The sequence below is a fragment of the Petaurus breviceps genome, unplaced genomic scaffold (assembly GCF_028583685.1).
Source record: "Petaurus breviceps papuanus isolate PSGF00001 unplaced genomic scaffold, PetGlider_PUasm1.0 91133, whole genome shotgun sequence".
In the NCBI taxonomy this organism is placed as follows: domain Eukaryota; kingdom Metazoa; phylum Chordata; class Mammalia; order Diprotodontia; family Petauridae; genus Petaurus; species Petaurus breviceps.
The window spans coordinates 54330492-54347095 of NW_027187419.1; the positions used below are offsets into that span (position 1 = coordinate 54330492).

Consider the following 16604-nt stretch of genomic DNA (forward strand, 5'->3'; position numbering starts at 1 on the left):
AGCTTACTGAGGAGGGGGTCAACATGATTGAACCAGTGCTTTAAGAAAATCACTTTAAAGTGGATGAAAGACCTTTTCCTTCTTGCCACTTTATAGCTACAAATAGAGATGATAATACCCTTGATCTTCTTATCACCCACATACACAGCACCATTTCCCTTTTTGTGCACTCTAAAATCCCTTTATCTAATCACAGTAGTCATTACACTTCTCCCTTTGCCTTGTAAAACCTGTTGTTCTTCTTAAACATGACCACCAATCCCTTGACCTTAGTTCTTTCCAAGGCCATCATCCCTGCACTAAGTTCTCTTCCCTTCCCCATCTTGGCCCCTTGTTGAACCAGTTTAACTCTACCCTATATTCCTAAGCCCTTTACCCCACCAAGACTTAGCCCTGGATCTACAAGGCTGTCTACTCCTACTATCTTTTGCCTTTGTTCCTGCTCACAATGCTACCAAAGCTAGAGAAAATCATGAAATGATGTAGCCAAAACAAATTTATATTATATAATCACAACTGGGCCCTCACTGTGGCAAGGCAACACTTTTATGCCTTCTAAATGATGTTCCATCCCACTCACAGTAGAGATACCTAGAAATTTAATTCCTCCTCAAACCTCCTGTAGCTTCCCCTACTCCCACCCACTCAGCTGAGAATCTGGCTTCATACTTCACTGAAAGAATGAAGATCATTTGCTCCCTCTTCTCACCTGTCCTTTTCTAACATTACCCAGATGCTTACCTTCCTTTATCCCTATCTCACATGGAGATGTGACCCTTCCTGCCAAGGTAAACCCCTCTACATACACAAGTGATACCACTTCATTGTGTCTTCTCTGGCAGATCGCCCCCTTTATCATCCTCATCCTTTCACTTATCCTCAAAGTCTCCCTGTCTTCTGGATACTTCCCTACTACCTACAAACATGCCCACATTTCCCTCATTCTCAAAAAAGCCTTCCCTTGATTCATCCATCCCCACGAGCTGTCATCTCATATTTCTTCTCTTTTTGGCCAAATCTCCTGAAATATGTCTACAATCAATGTCTCTATTTCATCTCCTCTCAATCTCTTATCTCTCTACAGTTTGGTTTCCAAACTCATTATTCCACTGAAACAGCTATCTCCAAAGTTACCAAAGATCTCTTAATTGCAAAATTTAATGGCCTTTTATCAACCCTTATTCATCTTCACTTCTCTCTACTTTTTCACACAATGGACTACCCTCTTCTTGATATTCTCTCTGATGAAAGCTTTGGAACTAAGGTAGCAACTGTATGATTAGAGAAAAGCAGACAAGTGTGAGAAATATAGACGTAGAATGACAAGATATGGCAACTGATTTGTTATGTGGATGGATGTGGGATGTGGGAAAGTGAGGAATCAAACATGAAACCAAGGCTGTGAAAACCTGGGTGACTCAAAACTATGTTCTTACTATTGACAGGGCAATTTGGAAGAAAGGTGGATGTAAGGAGAAGGATTTATCTAGATCACAATTCACCCATGCCTCCTTTTACTTTGGGTGGTATCCGCTGCAACTATAAAGTATTCTAGGGGGCAAGAGGTGAGGAAATTTTCCTGTCACCCTTAGTGCTGCTGCAGTTACTTTAGATTATAACTGCCCGGAAGGGCCAATTCTGGGCTGAGAAGGGGAAAAAGGAGGAAGAATGTGGGAGAATAGGATACAACTGCAGGATAAGAATGGGTATAGTTGTGGTTGAGACAAGTTCCATGATTGTCCATCCCATCTAGGCTGGAATTCAATGTCTTCCCATTGACAGGGATGGTCCCCACCTTGAAGACCCCTGATCTAGTGGTGTCAGTTTTGCTCCCAGCTTAGTGTCATTTGCACATCTGATGAGCAATTTTAACCAAATCATGAATAAAAATGTTAAACAGAAGGTCAAGCCCAGATGCCTTGGACACTCCACCAGAGACCTCCTGTTTTAAAAATGTAATTTATTTTATTCTAAACTTAAGAAACAAAACAAGCACTTCCATAACATAGTAGAATAGAAAAAAAATATATAGTACATGAAAATGCAAATAAATAATATATAACTTGCTATTCCTTTTAAATATAATAAAGTTGCCATGTAACTTTCTTTTTTCCCCTTTTTTTCTCCTCCACCCTGTCCCCAAGATGGCTACCATTGGACAAATGTGTGTGTATCAAACTATTCTGTATATACTTGTATTTATCAGTTATTTCTCTAGATGCAGATATCTTCCTTCATATGTCCTTTGCAGTTAATTTGGGTGTTTGAAATTGTCAAAATGACTTAGTCATTCAAAATTGTTCTTAAAACAATGTTGTGACTGTATACAACATTCTCTTGGTTCTGCTTATTTAGCTCTTCACTATTTTGTGCAAGTCTATCCATGTTTTTCTAAGATCATTGAGCTCATCATTTCTTACAGCACAGTATTTCATTACAATCATAAACCACAACTTGTTCAGTCATTCCCCCAACTGATGGGTATCCATGTAATTTCCAGTTCTTTGCCACCACAGAGAGCTACTATAAATATTTTGGAAAAGATAGGTTCTTTTCATTTTTCCCTAATCATCTTGAGAAACAGAGACCTCCTTCTCAGTTGCTTAATTGTACTATTTTGTTTGCTTCTGTTTATTATCTAGCCCCCATCTTTATCTCCTTTTTCAAAAGAACATCATAAGAATGTCTATCAAATATTTTGCTAAGAACTAGGTAAACTGCATTTACAATATTCCACTTATCTACCAATTTAGGAAACCTGCCAAAAGATAAAATAAAGTTACTCTGGCACAACTTGTTCTTGACAAAGCTTCTTAGTGGTCTCTGCTTCTAGATGTTAATTAACTATCTGTTTAACAATATGTCCTATAATTTGACCTCAGAAACTGAAGTCAAACTCAGTAGGCTGCACTTTGCATATCCCATTCTTTTTCCCTTTTTAAAATCTGGACAACTGCCTTTCTCAAATCCTACAGCACCTCTCCATGACCTTTCACAGTTCACTGAGAGTAAGCAGTAGCTCAGCAACCTCTGTTAGTTTTTTGGCACTGGGACAGGTGACTTGAATTCAAGTGCTTATTTATCTTTGGCATCAACTACATATTAACCATTTTTGGTCTGTCCTTCTCCTTGGTGGAATAAATAGAAGCAAAGCAAAAAAAACCAAAACAAACCTGAACAGCTCTACCTTCTCTCTATAATCAGTCTTGATAATAATAATCCTATCATCTTACCCATCCCAACCAGTGGCCTTATTCTTCCTCCCACAGTACTTGAAAAAAATCGAAGCTCTTTTTCATCCCTAGGTTTCCTCACCACCATCAGCTCATTCTGACCTTTCTCACTTCTGAAACTATTCTAATACTCATTCCTCCACCACCTGATTTCTATCTTTACATGTCTTTCCCCCCTTACTTAGGTTGTTCTTTATTTGAATCACATAGATTAATAACTGACATTTGTGGCCTTCTTGCATCGACAGGTCTTTTAAAAAAAAATTATCTTTTTTAATATCACCCATGTTTACTTCTTCCTTTCACCTCCCAAATAATTTTTTTAAATTAAATTGGTTTATTTACTTTTAGTTTACATTCAGTTCCACAGTCCCTTGAGTCTCAAATTTTCTCCCCATCCCTCACCTCCCCACCTACCCCATCAGAGTGGTATGCACTCGAATATAGGATCTACAAATATCTTCACATTAATCATTAGTCAGATTGTAAAGAAGGATTATAACTGATGGAATGATCAGTGGGAAAGAGGAAACAAAACAAAACAAAAAGAAAAAGAAACACAGCAAGTAGTTTGTTTCAATCTACATTCAGACTCCCCATCTCTTTCTTTGGATGTGGGTATCTCTTTTGATCATGAGTCTTTTGGAGTTGTCTTATAACCCTACATTGCTGAGAGGAGCCCAGTCCATTGAAGTTAGTCATCACACATACGTTGTATCTGTGATTGTATACAGATTTCTCCTGGTTCTGCTCTTCTTGCTCAGCATCCGTTTATATAAGTCTCTCCAGGTTATTATGAAGTCCTCGTTTCTTATAGCACAATAGTATTCCATTACATTCATATTCTACATGTTCAGCCATTCCCCAATTGACAGGCATCCCCTTGATTTCCAATTCTTTGCACCACAAAAGGAGCCATTATAAATATTTTTGTACATATGGGTTCTCCTCCCACTTCTCTGATCTCTTTGGGATATAACCCTAAAAGTGGTATTGCTGGGTCAAAGGGTATGTATGCACTTATTTATAACCCTTTGGGCAGTTCCAGATTGCTTTCCAGAATGGCTGGATCAGTTCACAACTCCACCAACAATGCATTAGTGTTACAATTTTTCCACATCCCCTCCAGCATTTATCATTTTCCTGTTTTGTCATCTTAGCCAGTCTGGCAGCAAGGTGTGGTACCTCAGAGTTGTTTTGATTTGCATTCCTCTAATCAATAGTGATTTAGAACATTTTTTCATATGCTTATAGATATCTTTAATTTCACCTCCTGAAAACTGCCTGTTCATATCCTTTGACCATTTATCAATTGGGGAATACCTTGTATATTCTTATAGATTTGACTCAATTCTTTGTATATTTTAGAAATGAGGCCTTTATCAGAGATACTGTTTGTAAACATTCTTTCCCAATTTACCATTTCCCTCTTAATCTTGGTAACACTGGCTTTACTTGTACAGAAGTTTTTCAGTTAATGTAATCAAAATTATCCATTTTGCATTTTATAATGCCAACTCTTGGTTCTTCATGAAGTCTTCCCCTCTCCAAAGATCTGACAGGTAAACTATCCCTTGCTCTCCCAGACTTCTCACAGTACCAGCCTTCATACCTAGATTATGCACCCATTTCGACTTTATTTTGGTATATGGTGTTAGATAATGGTCTATGCCCAGTTTTTGCCATACTATTTTCCAGTTTTCCCAGCAATTTTTGTCAAACAGTGAGTTCTCATCCCCAAGACTGGGGTCTTTGTGTCAATCAAACAGTCGATTACTATAGTCATTGGTTGCTGAGTCTTATGCACCCAATCTATTCCACTGATCCACTACTATATTCCTCAGCCAGTACCAAGTAGTTTTGCTGCTTTATAATACAGATTAAAATCTGGTATGGCTAGACTACCTTCCCGAGCATTTCTTTTCATTAATTCCCTTGATATTCTGGACATTTTGTTCTTCCAAATGAATTTTACTACTTTTTCTAGCTCTACAAAGTAATTTTTTGGTAGATTGGTTGGTATGGCACTAAATGTGTAATTTAATTTAGGTAAAATTGTCATTTTTATATTAGCTCGACCTAGCCATAAGCAATTGATGTTTTTCCCATTAGTTAGACATGACTTTATTTTTGTGAAAAATGTTTTGTGTGTTCATATAAGTCCTGGGTTTGCTTTGGAAGGCAGATTCCAAAATATTTTATAATGTCTACAGTAACTTTAAATGGGATTTCTCTTTCTATCTCTTGCTGTTGGATTTCGTTAGAGATATATAGGAATGCTAAGGATTTATGTGGGTTTATTTTATATTCTGCAACTTTGCCAAATTTGTTTATTATCTCAAGTAGTTTTTTACTTGATTCTCTAGGATTTTCTAAGTATATCATCATATCATCTGCAAAGAGTGACAGCTTAATCTCTTCTTTGCCTAATTTGATTCATTCAATTTCTTTTTGTTCTCTTATTGCTACTGCTAACATATCTAGTACCAAATTGAATAAGAGGGGTGATAGTGGACATCCTTGTTTCACCCCTGATCTTATAGGAAATGCTTCTAGCTTATGCCCATTACATATAATACTTGCTGATGATTTTAGATAGATGCTACTTGTTATTTTAAGGAAGATTCCATTTATTCCTGTGCTTTTAATAGGAATAGGTATATTTTGTCAAAAGCCTTTTCTGTGTCTATTGAGGTAATCATGTAGTTTCTGCTAGTTTTGTTGTTGATATGGTCAATTATACTGATAGCTTTCCTAATATTGAACCACCCTTGCATTCCTAGAATAAATCCTACCTGATCAAAGTGTATTATTCTTGTGATGAGTTGCTGTAGTCTTTTTGCTAATATTTTATTTAGAATTTCTGCATATATATTCATAAGGGAAATTGGTCTGTATTTTTCTTTCTCTGTTTTGTCTCTATGTCAAAACTCTAAGGATGGACATTTTAAGTCACTTTCTTCTCATTAATTTCAAGCTGCTTTCCAGCAGTTGGACTAATTCAAAACTCCATTAAAGCTTCAATTTAACAGTTCATTAGTATGTCTTTCCACAAACTCTTCTGCAATATTTACATCTTATTTCATCTTTGCCAATTTGGTGGGCATGAGGAGAAACATCTAGGTCTGTTTATTAGTGATTATGGAACATTCTTTCACATGGTTTTTGACAGTTTGCAACTCATTTGAGAAGTTTGTTCATATCTATTGACCACTGAGAATATGTATATATACTATAACAATCTACATCTGTGAGTTCCCTGTGGATCTGTATTAATTTCTCCAGAAAACAACCCCTTCTCTTCCTCAGTAGAACTGTTTCTCTTTGTATGGTCAGAATATTTTCTTGAAAGTTTCTTAGCCTTTCCACTGACTTCTCTTGTAAAATTTCTGTCTATGGGATTTCCATCTAGCCTTCTAAACAAGGGGTTCATGTGCCATGGACCTGGTTTGGCATTCTGCTGACACCTATGGTCACATTCTCAGAATGTTTTTAAATGCATAAAATAGAATTCACAGGATTACAAAGGAAACCACTACTATTGAAATAGTTAGGGACGGCTAGATGGTGCAGTGAATAGAGCACCAGCCCTGAAGTCAGGAGGACCTCAGTTCAAATCCGGCCACAGACACTTAAAAAAAAAAAATAGCTAGCCATGTGACCTTGGGCAAGTCACTTAACCCCAATTGCCCTACCTTCCCCCCTCCAAAAAAAACAGTTATAAAAATATTTTTAAAAACAACTTCACAGACCCAGGTTAAGAAACTGTGCTCTAAACTGACTGAAATTTGGCCTTCCCAAAACCTAGAGGGTATATGTCTAACTACTCATGGCTTAGATCTACTCTACCACAAAATCTAAAGAGGGAATAATCACTTCTACTCTCTTTTACATCTTCAAATCCAACTGTATTTCCATATTTTAGGAATATGTACAGTATAGCTTGAGAGAAAGAGTGGCATAAAAGCATCAGTTTCTTTTTTTTTTTTTAAACAGAAAACACTTCCATATTAGTTATATATTTTTTTAAATGAAGAAAAATAAAGTGAGAAAATTATACTTCAATTCACACACAAGAGTTCATTAGCCACCCTCTGGTGGCTAACACTTTTTCACTGGGTCCCTTAGAATTGTCTTGATCATTGTATTTGATCAGAGTGGCCAAGTCTTTTACAGTTATCATTACAACACTGCTGTTACTGTGCACAATGACCTCCTAGTTCTTCTAATTTTATTTTATATCAGTTCATATAGATCTTGCCATGTTTTTTCTAAAACCACCCTCCTCATCATTTCTTTTAACACAACAGTACTCCATCACAATCATATGCCACAACTTGTTCAGCTGTTCCACAACTGATGAGCATCCCCCTCAATTTCCAATTCTTTGCTACCACAAAAAGAGCTGCTATAAATATTTTTGTACATATAGGTCCTTCCCCCTTTTCTTTCAACTCTTTGGGATACAGACCTAATAGCAGTACTGCTGGGTCAAAGGGTATGCAGTTTTATATAGCCCTTTGAGCCTAGTTCCAAATTGTTCTCCAGAATAGTTGGACCAGTTCACAACTCCACCAACAGTTCTTTAGTATCCCAATTCCACATCCCCTTCAAAATTTATTATTTTCCTTTTCTGTCATGTTAGCCAATCTAACAAGTGTGATGTGGTACCTTAAAGTTGTTTCATTTTTCCTTTCTCTAATCAAAAGTGATTTAAAGCATTTTTTTCATATGACCAAAGATAGTTTTGATTTCTTCTTCTGAAAACTGCCTCTTTATATCATATTATATATGACCAAGTGAATGGCTCTTCTATGTTGAATATACATTTAAGAAATATGGCCTTTACCAGAGAAAAAATGTAAAAAAATTTTGATATTACTTCATTGTCTATAAGTACATTTTAGTAAAATGAAGTTTCCCTGATTATTCCTTCTAATTAGGCCTATTTTTGCTTTTGCTTTGTTTAAGATCATGACTTCTACCCAGCCTTTTTTTTAGCTGAAGCATATTAGATTCTGCTCCAGTTCTTTACTGGAACTGTGTGTATCTTTCTATTTCAAGTGTATCTTTTGTAAACAACATATTATTGGATTCTGGTTTCTAATCCATTCTGCTATCTGCTTCCTTCTTATGGGTAAGCTCATCCCATTCACATTCACAATTATGATTGCCAGATATTTCTCTCCATCCCAATTTCTTATGTTTCTTCTCTCTCTTTTTATCCTGCCCCTCCTCAAAAATCTATTTTGCTTCTAATCACTCTATCTCTTAATCTGTCTTCCCTTTTGTCAACCCTCCTCCCCCTCCCCCTTCTTTTATCCCCTTAGTCTCCTATTTCCCTACTGGGTAAGTTGCATTTTTATAACATAACCTAGTGTGTTATATACATACACACATATATCCCCTTCTTTGAACCAATTTGGATGAGAATGAGGTTCGAGCAATGCCTGCCACTCCCCATTTTCTCCTCCATTATAAAAGCTCTTCCTTGTGTGCCTCTTTTATATGAGAAAATTTTCCTCATTCTCCCAGTACATCCCTCTTTTTTTTTGGAGATCATTACAATGTAACTGACTCATATCCATGCCCTCTGTCTATGCAAACTCCTTTTTAACTGCCCTAATAAGTTTTAGAAGTTTACATGTATCATCTTCTAGTAATCACTTTCCACTATGGTTTTTAATCATTTCTGTTCCACCAGTTTTTTCTTTTTGATGAGAGACAAATCCCCAGCTGAAATTTCCCTTGTTGGTTCTTCTGTTTTTCAAATGATGAAATTATCATTAAATCAAATCAAGAAATTATTAGCACCTCTGAATCTGGGAGAGGGGACCTCCAGCAGATACCTATCAAGTTGCCCAGCACTATTATGGTCATCCTCTATGTCAGACTCATGACTTGTTTCTTAAACTCCTCACTTATTCTCCTCTGTCTGGGTGGTCTATAGTACGCTCTAGTGACACTGCTGCTTCTATTGCAGCATCCTTTGATCTTTTCCCAAATGTCCTCAACCATGATTATTCCTTCCTAGATTTCCTCATACAAATATACCTTCTTAATACACAGTGACATTGTTTCTTTTGAATAAATTATACCTTTTCAGAGCAATGTTTTGGTCAAGGGTTTCATTCCACCAGGATGAGATGAAAATGAAGAGGCCTCCTTACCTGAGGATCTCCTAATTTATCTTTCTCATTACCTAGACTTTGTAAATTTGTATATAGGTACCTAACTTTTTATACTGATCCCTTTCTTGGATTTTATCTCCTGTGAATTTTCACATATCTACATTATTATTATTTCTATATTGTAGCTACTTTTTTTTTTTGGAGGGGGGAAAGCAAGGCAATTGGGATTAAGTGACTTGCCCAAGGTCACATAGCTAGTAAGTGTCAGTGTCTGAGGTCACATTTGAACTCAGGTCTTCCTGGTTGGTGCTCTATTCACTGTGCCACCTAGCTGCCCCAGTAAGGTACTTTTTAAAGACACCTAACTTGGTAAACACACATTTGCATTTGCATGCCATTAATAATAACTCACCATTTATATAGCCAATTAAAGCTTACAGAGATCTTTTCTCACAACAACCCTGTAATAGAATTGCCATTTACATTTATTTAAATTATTATGGACATGTTATTGTGCACGTATTTATGTTTGGAACAGGAAGCTCAGAGAAATTGTTACTTGCCCAAGATCAAAAAGTTAGTAAGTGGTAAAGTTCTCACGAGCCTGTCTCACTGATAAATCGAATATGCTTCACTTTGTGTGTGCGTGTGTGTGTATATGTATATATATACACTTCCTTTTCTATGAATGATAGTCTAAAGGTTAAGGATGAATTTAAAAGCAAGTATTTATAAAGTGCCTACAAAGTACCAGGAAGGCCCCTTGATAACACAAAATCTATCACTCAAGGAAGAATATTCAGTAGAGTGGAAAAAGCAGGACCCCAAATTCCAAATCTTTCTATTATTATGATTTTCTATGATGGCTGCTGATCAAAAACTGGGTCTTTAATGAGTCAAGAACAACTGCTTAAGTACTATGGAGAATTAAAAAGTATAAAGAAGCAGCAAAATTTGTCCTTAAGGATCTTTTCAATGTGTGTTCATATAAGTATGGTGTGAAGATCTCCAAGAATTTTCAAAAGGATAGTTTCTTCTGGAGTTCATCTGAATGAGGACTTGGTCTCTAAAACTGATGACAAAGGACTCCAGCTACTAACTCATAGATACTGAATCGGAGTTAAACGGGACCTCAGAGGTCATCTGGTCCAACTAGTAAATGAACATTTATAAATCCCTTCTAAAAGATCCACAGCAAGTGATCATTCAGCCTCTGCTTAAAAGATTTCAATTATGAAGAACCTAGTATTTCCCTAGACAGCTTGTTCTACTTTTTAGGCCACAAATTTATTTAGGAGTTTCTCCTTATGCCAAGCTAAAATCTACCTCTTTGCAATTTCCACCTACTGTTCCTGGTTCTACCCTCTGAGAGTACACAAAGTAAGTCTAACTCTCTCTCCTCACCGCACTTGAAGACAACAGTACTGACTATATACCAAAGTATTTTTTCCAGGCTATATATTCCCATTTCACTATGCTCTAGGTAATCAAATTATTCTACTTCTCTCCTAGGTACCAATACAGGCTCAGGGACACTATTCTGTCCTCAAGGACTCTCTAGCCCCATTATAAACTTTCATCAGTAGACATGAAGTCATGCATCCTTTTTCCAATCAGATCACTGTTTTCACTGCTCTCCTCATATACCATATTTGTTCCTACATCCTCATTTGAGTTTCAGCAACAATTTCTTTCATTGTTTTTTAAACAGGGCTCCTCTTTTTTCTTTAGAGACCTTCACTTACCAATATCCTTTAACAAGGCAAAACAAAATCCATACCCATCTATTTAAAATATAAGTTCTATAGCAAAAATTCTTTTTCAATATTTTACTGAGCTTTCATTTACTGTACATCATTTGTTGTACATTCCTATATTAAAGAAAAACAACTAAATTAATTTTAAAAGTCTCTATAAATAGTATCTTATCAAAAAATGTAAATTTTGTGAAGTTACTCCTAAATGTTAATTGCTCATGGGTAGGCCAAGCCAATATAAAAAAAATGACAATTCTACCCAAATTACTTTTGCAACATGGCCAATATGGAAATGTTTTACATGACTGCACATGTATAATCTATATCAAACTGCTTGCTTTCTCAAGGAGTGGGGAGGGAGAGAATTTGGAACTGAAAATAAAAAAAAATGTTAAAAATTGTTATTACGTATAATTGGGAAAAAAATTGAAAAATTGAAAAGTTACTATTTATCTCAAGTCATTCAAAAACAATGTATATCCTGTTTAAAATTAGCTTGACATACTGCAACCAAGAGGCAAGCTCTTTTACCCTGAATGCCACCAATCTAAGCCCAAGGCATAAGAACATGACAAATTCTATTTTCAGAAAAATAGCACAGAGAGGAAAAATACTCTGAACTATACAGATTTTGGGTCCACTAAGAATCCACTGTATATTTCTTTGTCTGTCTCTCACTGTAGTTCTGCAATTGGGAAACGAGCAGAAATATCACAGTAAGATTGAACAAAAGTAGGTCATATATTGCTTTTGCCATTATCAGTACTAAATGGAAGTTGCGGGGTAGGGGTAGGAGTGAGAAGGAGCCTAACAGGAGAGAAAATACTAAACAATTTTGTTCTGGAGGGACTTGAAGCAACCCTATTAACTTTTAAAAGACATGACTAAAAGGAATGTGATAACTTTTTAATTCATATTAGTATTATCCTTTTTTTTCCCCACTTTAAAAACTGCTTTCTTTTCAAACAATATGGAAAATATTAACCAAGTGTAAAGTAAAGGATGTTTTCTATTCTTGGTATAGGCTAATTCAAAGAATGATGATATATGGAAAGAATTTTTACATCCATTTAACAATTTAAGCTGTTAAAATATTTTATTTCTGAAAAAAAGTTTTCTACAAAGGAATCACAGGATCATAGATCTAGTGTTGGAAGATGAATTAAGAGGAGATCTAATCCAACCCCCTTATTTTGACAGATGAAGAAACTGAAGTCCCCACTGTGCCTTGTTAAAGATCAAAGAGACTAATTTGCAGAGCCAAGATTCAAAAGCAGGTCCTCCAACTCCAAAAACTGTGCTCTCTCCCCTGCACCATGATGTTTTGGAGATATTTAAATAACAGATCATTTCTAGTTCTGTTCCAGCGTTTTCTTGCCTTGGCAACTTTTAAGAATCAGTATCAAATTCTTGATATTCTTTATCTTAAGAAAAGTATTGCCCTATGCTATGAGAATAAAAATTTCTTGAAACTCCAAGCTTATTCTCATTAGAAAGGGAAGGGAATAAGCATTTATTTATATTGCGCCTACTATGTGCCAGGCACTGTGCTAAACACTTTATAATATCATCTCATTCAACTCTGACAACAATTCTTTGAGGCAAGTACTATTATTATCCCTATTTTATAATTGAGGAAAATTAGGCTAACAGCTTTTGCTTTCTCTGAAATCATGATTACTTTTGCTATTCTCAATCATGTCTGACTTCATGATTCCATTTGGGGTTTTCTTGGCAAAGATAATGCAGTGGTTTGCCATTTCCTTCTACAATTCATTTTAGAGATGAGGAAACTAAGGCAAACAGCGTAAGTGACTTGCCCAGGGTCACACTGCTAATAAGTATCTGAGGCAAGATTCAAACTCAGGAAGAGGAGTCTTCCTGACTCCAAGCCCAGCACTCCTATCCACTGCACCACCTAGTTACCTATAACATACTACCTTTACCTAAGTCTATCTGGTTTTTTTCCCCCTCATTTATAAAGAGAAGATTTACTAAATTATATATATATATATATATATATATATATATATATTTTGTTTGTTTGTTTTGTTTTGTTTTTTAAGCAATCGGGGTTAAGTAACTTGCTCAAGGTTACACAGTCAGTTATTTCTGGGTGTGGTGCTAAGTATCTGAGCCTGGATTTGATCCCCAGGTCATCCCGATACTGGAGCCGGTGCCCCTACTAAATTATTTCTAAGCTCCTTTCCAGCTAGCTCTAAAAAGTCTGATTTTACAACTGTCAAATGATGGTACAATCAAATATGATATAACTTCAGAGGAGGGTAAGATCATGGGATCATAACTTTAGAGTTGGAAAAAGACCTCAAAGGTCATCCTGACCATCCTCCTTGACAACAGGAGCCCTTACTTTTCTATTTGCGAATAGTAAGCACTTAATGCTTCATTCATTCATTCACTCTTCATGAATGTTCATGTTCATGAAGTCATATTCATGACTTCAAAGAGAAGGTGAAATTTTAGCTGGGTCATAAAAGACGGGTAGGGTTTGGACAGGTGAAGTGGAAAAAAGAACACAAGGAAATGAGGGCAGGAAAGGAGATGACATAAATCCTTCAGACACAATAATGTGTAAATTGTATTTTAGGGAGAATAAAGAGAACTGGTTTAAGTGATGATAAATAAGGCAGGTTATAAAAATAACATCCTGATATAAACTAAGCTGCTTCAAAAAGAATTTCAGATATTAAATCCAAGCCATCATACTACAATGAGACCAGTTCTTAGTGATATGATGAATGGTCAAGTACAGGAAAAAAATCCAAGTTCTTAAATAGCACGATGAATCTGGCCTACTAAATAGCACACATGTAGACTCTTTAAGATTTCCCTACTGCCAAAGCAGAAAGATTACCACTAAGCCATTCTAATTTCTAAGCCATGTTTATATAATTAATATCAGCATATTGCAGAGATGGAGTTAACATCCTGGTCACATAAGTTTACTTCAGGTCCTCAAACAAAAATGTACACTTTTCCTCCCATGCCTTACATCTTAGGAGGGGACAAGGAGAGCTCTGCAATTCTAAAAAGGTGGTTTACCTCTAACAATCTGAGTAACTTCAATACCTTTTAGTGGTATTTGCCTCAATGTTAATGAATAAAGTTTCTTTGAAGAGAAGTATGCAAACAGAAAAGGGAGAGGGAGAAAGAAAGAAAAGAAATCCAGAAGCTCAAAAGCATATTACAGATAGTTCTCTGATTATAAATGTACTTTGAAGTTAAACACTCAGACCTTCTCTTATCCTAATTAATTCCTTATTGCATTACGTAGGCCTGATCAATCCTTAGTCTAGAGATGTATTTCTTGACTAAATTTATTTTATTCAGAGCTCCTTTAAAACTGGCTCAATTTTTTCCTTTCTGTGGCTACCGGTATACCAGGAATCCTCCCTCCCTTTTACCATGCTCCTGCAGCCTCGGAAGTGAGATGCTGCTATGGTCCTGCACAAGAGGGGGAAGGGAAAGGCTGTCATCCCCACTGCACTGAAGGAATATGCAGAAAAAAAGAGAAAAGAGGTAAAGGAGATGTGTGTGCCTGATCTGACCCGGGCTCTCCAAATGTGTTTGTACATAGATGGTTAGGTTCTACTAGCTGGCTTCTAGGTTAGCTTACATTATTATAGGTGTTCCTAAGAAAGCCCAACAAAGTAAGGAATAATGAAAAAGAGCCCTCTGGGAGCTGGGAGCTCTCATTTTCGTGCTAGTAACTATGTGACACATCTCTGAACCTCTCCAGACCTCAGCTGCCTCATCCCTAAAATTAGGGGCTCAGGCAAAACAGTCTCTAAGGTCCCTCACAGGACCGTGGGGCAGTGGAAAGAACACTAGATCATGCATTAGAGGGCTCAAGTCCCAGCTCTGCCACTTACTAGTTGTGTGACCTTGGAAAAATCACTTATCTTCATCTGTAAAATTAAATGGTTGAACTATATCTAGTCCAGTGCTAAATCTATGATCCTATTATCCTATGACCTATAATAGCCTACAAATCTAAGTCTGCTTAACCCATTATGTGGCTACAGTAATAACATTATGGAACAAATATTACTGTTGATTACTACTGAGGTTACAGGCAAGCATTTTTAATACTTTAGTAAGTATTGGGTTTCTAAAGTTTTTTGCAAGTTGGTTGTTTGGAACTTGGCATTTTCTCTTCAACATCTCTGAAAATGATCATTTGCAGTCAGAGGCTCCTCAGCATAGTGCCTTGCACATAGCATAAATATTTGTTGATTAATGACTAATTCCCTCCAAGTATATGTACAGCCAAATTAAACCGGTGACTTAAAGAGTCCTAGAAATGAACCAGTAACACAAAAACTCTCTGAAAAAGGAAATAAAAATTGTGGTCAGAAGATGCCACCCCCACCCCATCAGAATGTATATATTACCTTTGATATAATATATATTGTATTATATCACAATATAAACATCCAACAAACATAAGGGAGGGAGGTTTATCTGGCTCATTTCTCAAACTTCACCAAAATGATTCATAGAATAGCTACAGAATTCAAGCTTCAAGTAATGTAGTTTACAAGATAAATCACACCTAGAGGCCTTTTTATTCTTAGCATCTTAAGCTGCCTTCAACAGAAGGAAAAGTGTAGAAGTGCCACCTCCAAGTTAGTGATTATTCAATACCGGATTTCCCACCAAATCCCAGTTTCTTTTCTGCCTATTTTTTTTTTGCAAGTCATAACTACTTCCTACACGACCTCAAAAAAAAAAAAAAAAAAAGGCCAGACGAGAGATTTCTCCTTAAAAGCTCCTATAAACAGCTTCTTCCACCCGCACAGAAGAAAATTACACAAATCTTCACATTTGGGAGGGAGGAATCAGTCTTGCAAGCATTGATCAAGCACCTACTCTATAGCAGGCACTGTGCTAAACACTGGGGATACAAAGGACAAGAAGCGAAGAGGGAGAAAATTTATTAAGCACTTATGTGCTTGGCACTACGTGCCAGGGACTGCTGTACTAAGCGGTGGGGATACAAAGGAGAAAGGGAAGGAGAATGGGAGAGGGATGGGGTGGGGGTGGGGGAGGGAGAAGGAAGAGTTTTTATTAAGCATTTACAATGTCCCAGGCACTGTGCAAAGTACTGGAGGATGGGGGGGGGGGGGGGGGAGAAGAGAAGAGAAAAGAATCTTCAGTGAGAAAGCATTATTAACCACTTAGTATGACACTGTGCTGAGGGCTGGGGTACAAAGCTAGAGAAAGAAAGAGGGAAAGGGAAAAAGGGAGAAGTGAACATTTTTCCAGCACTTGCATTGTGCCAGACAGTGTTCGAAGATGGGAACTCAAAAACAACAATCTGTACCCTCAAGGAACACCCAGGGGAACTGGAGGAGGGAATGGGGGAGATGGGGGGACAGGGGTGGATGCACCGAAAGAACCTCGGGCCGCAGCTCTGGAGGACCCCTCCGGTGTCATTCATTCATTCATTCCTTCAACCC

General features: G+C 36.8%; 1 protein-coding gene across 1 annotated transcript in view; it reads right to left on the reverse strand.

The window, feature by feature from the left end:
* The window catches only part of ZDHHC20 (zinc finger DHHC-type palmitoyltransferase 20), a 116146-nt gene that overhangs the window by 98723 nt on the left and 819 nt on the right, over positions 1–16604 (reverse strand). The gene's annotated exons all lie outside the window — the stretch shown is intronic.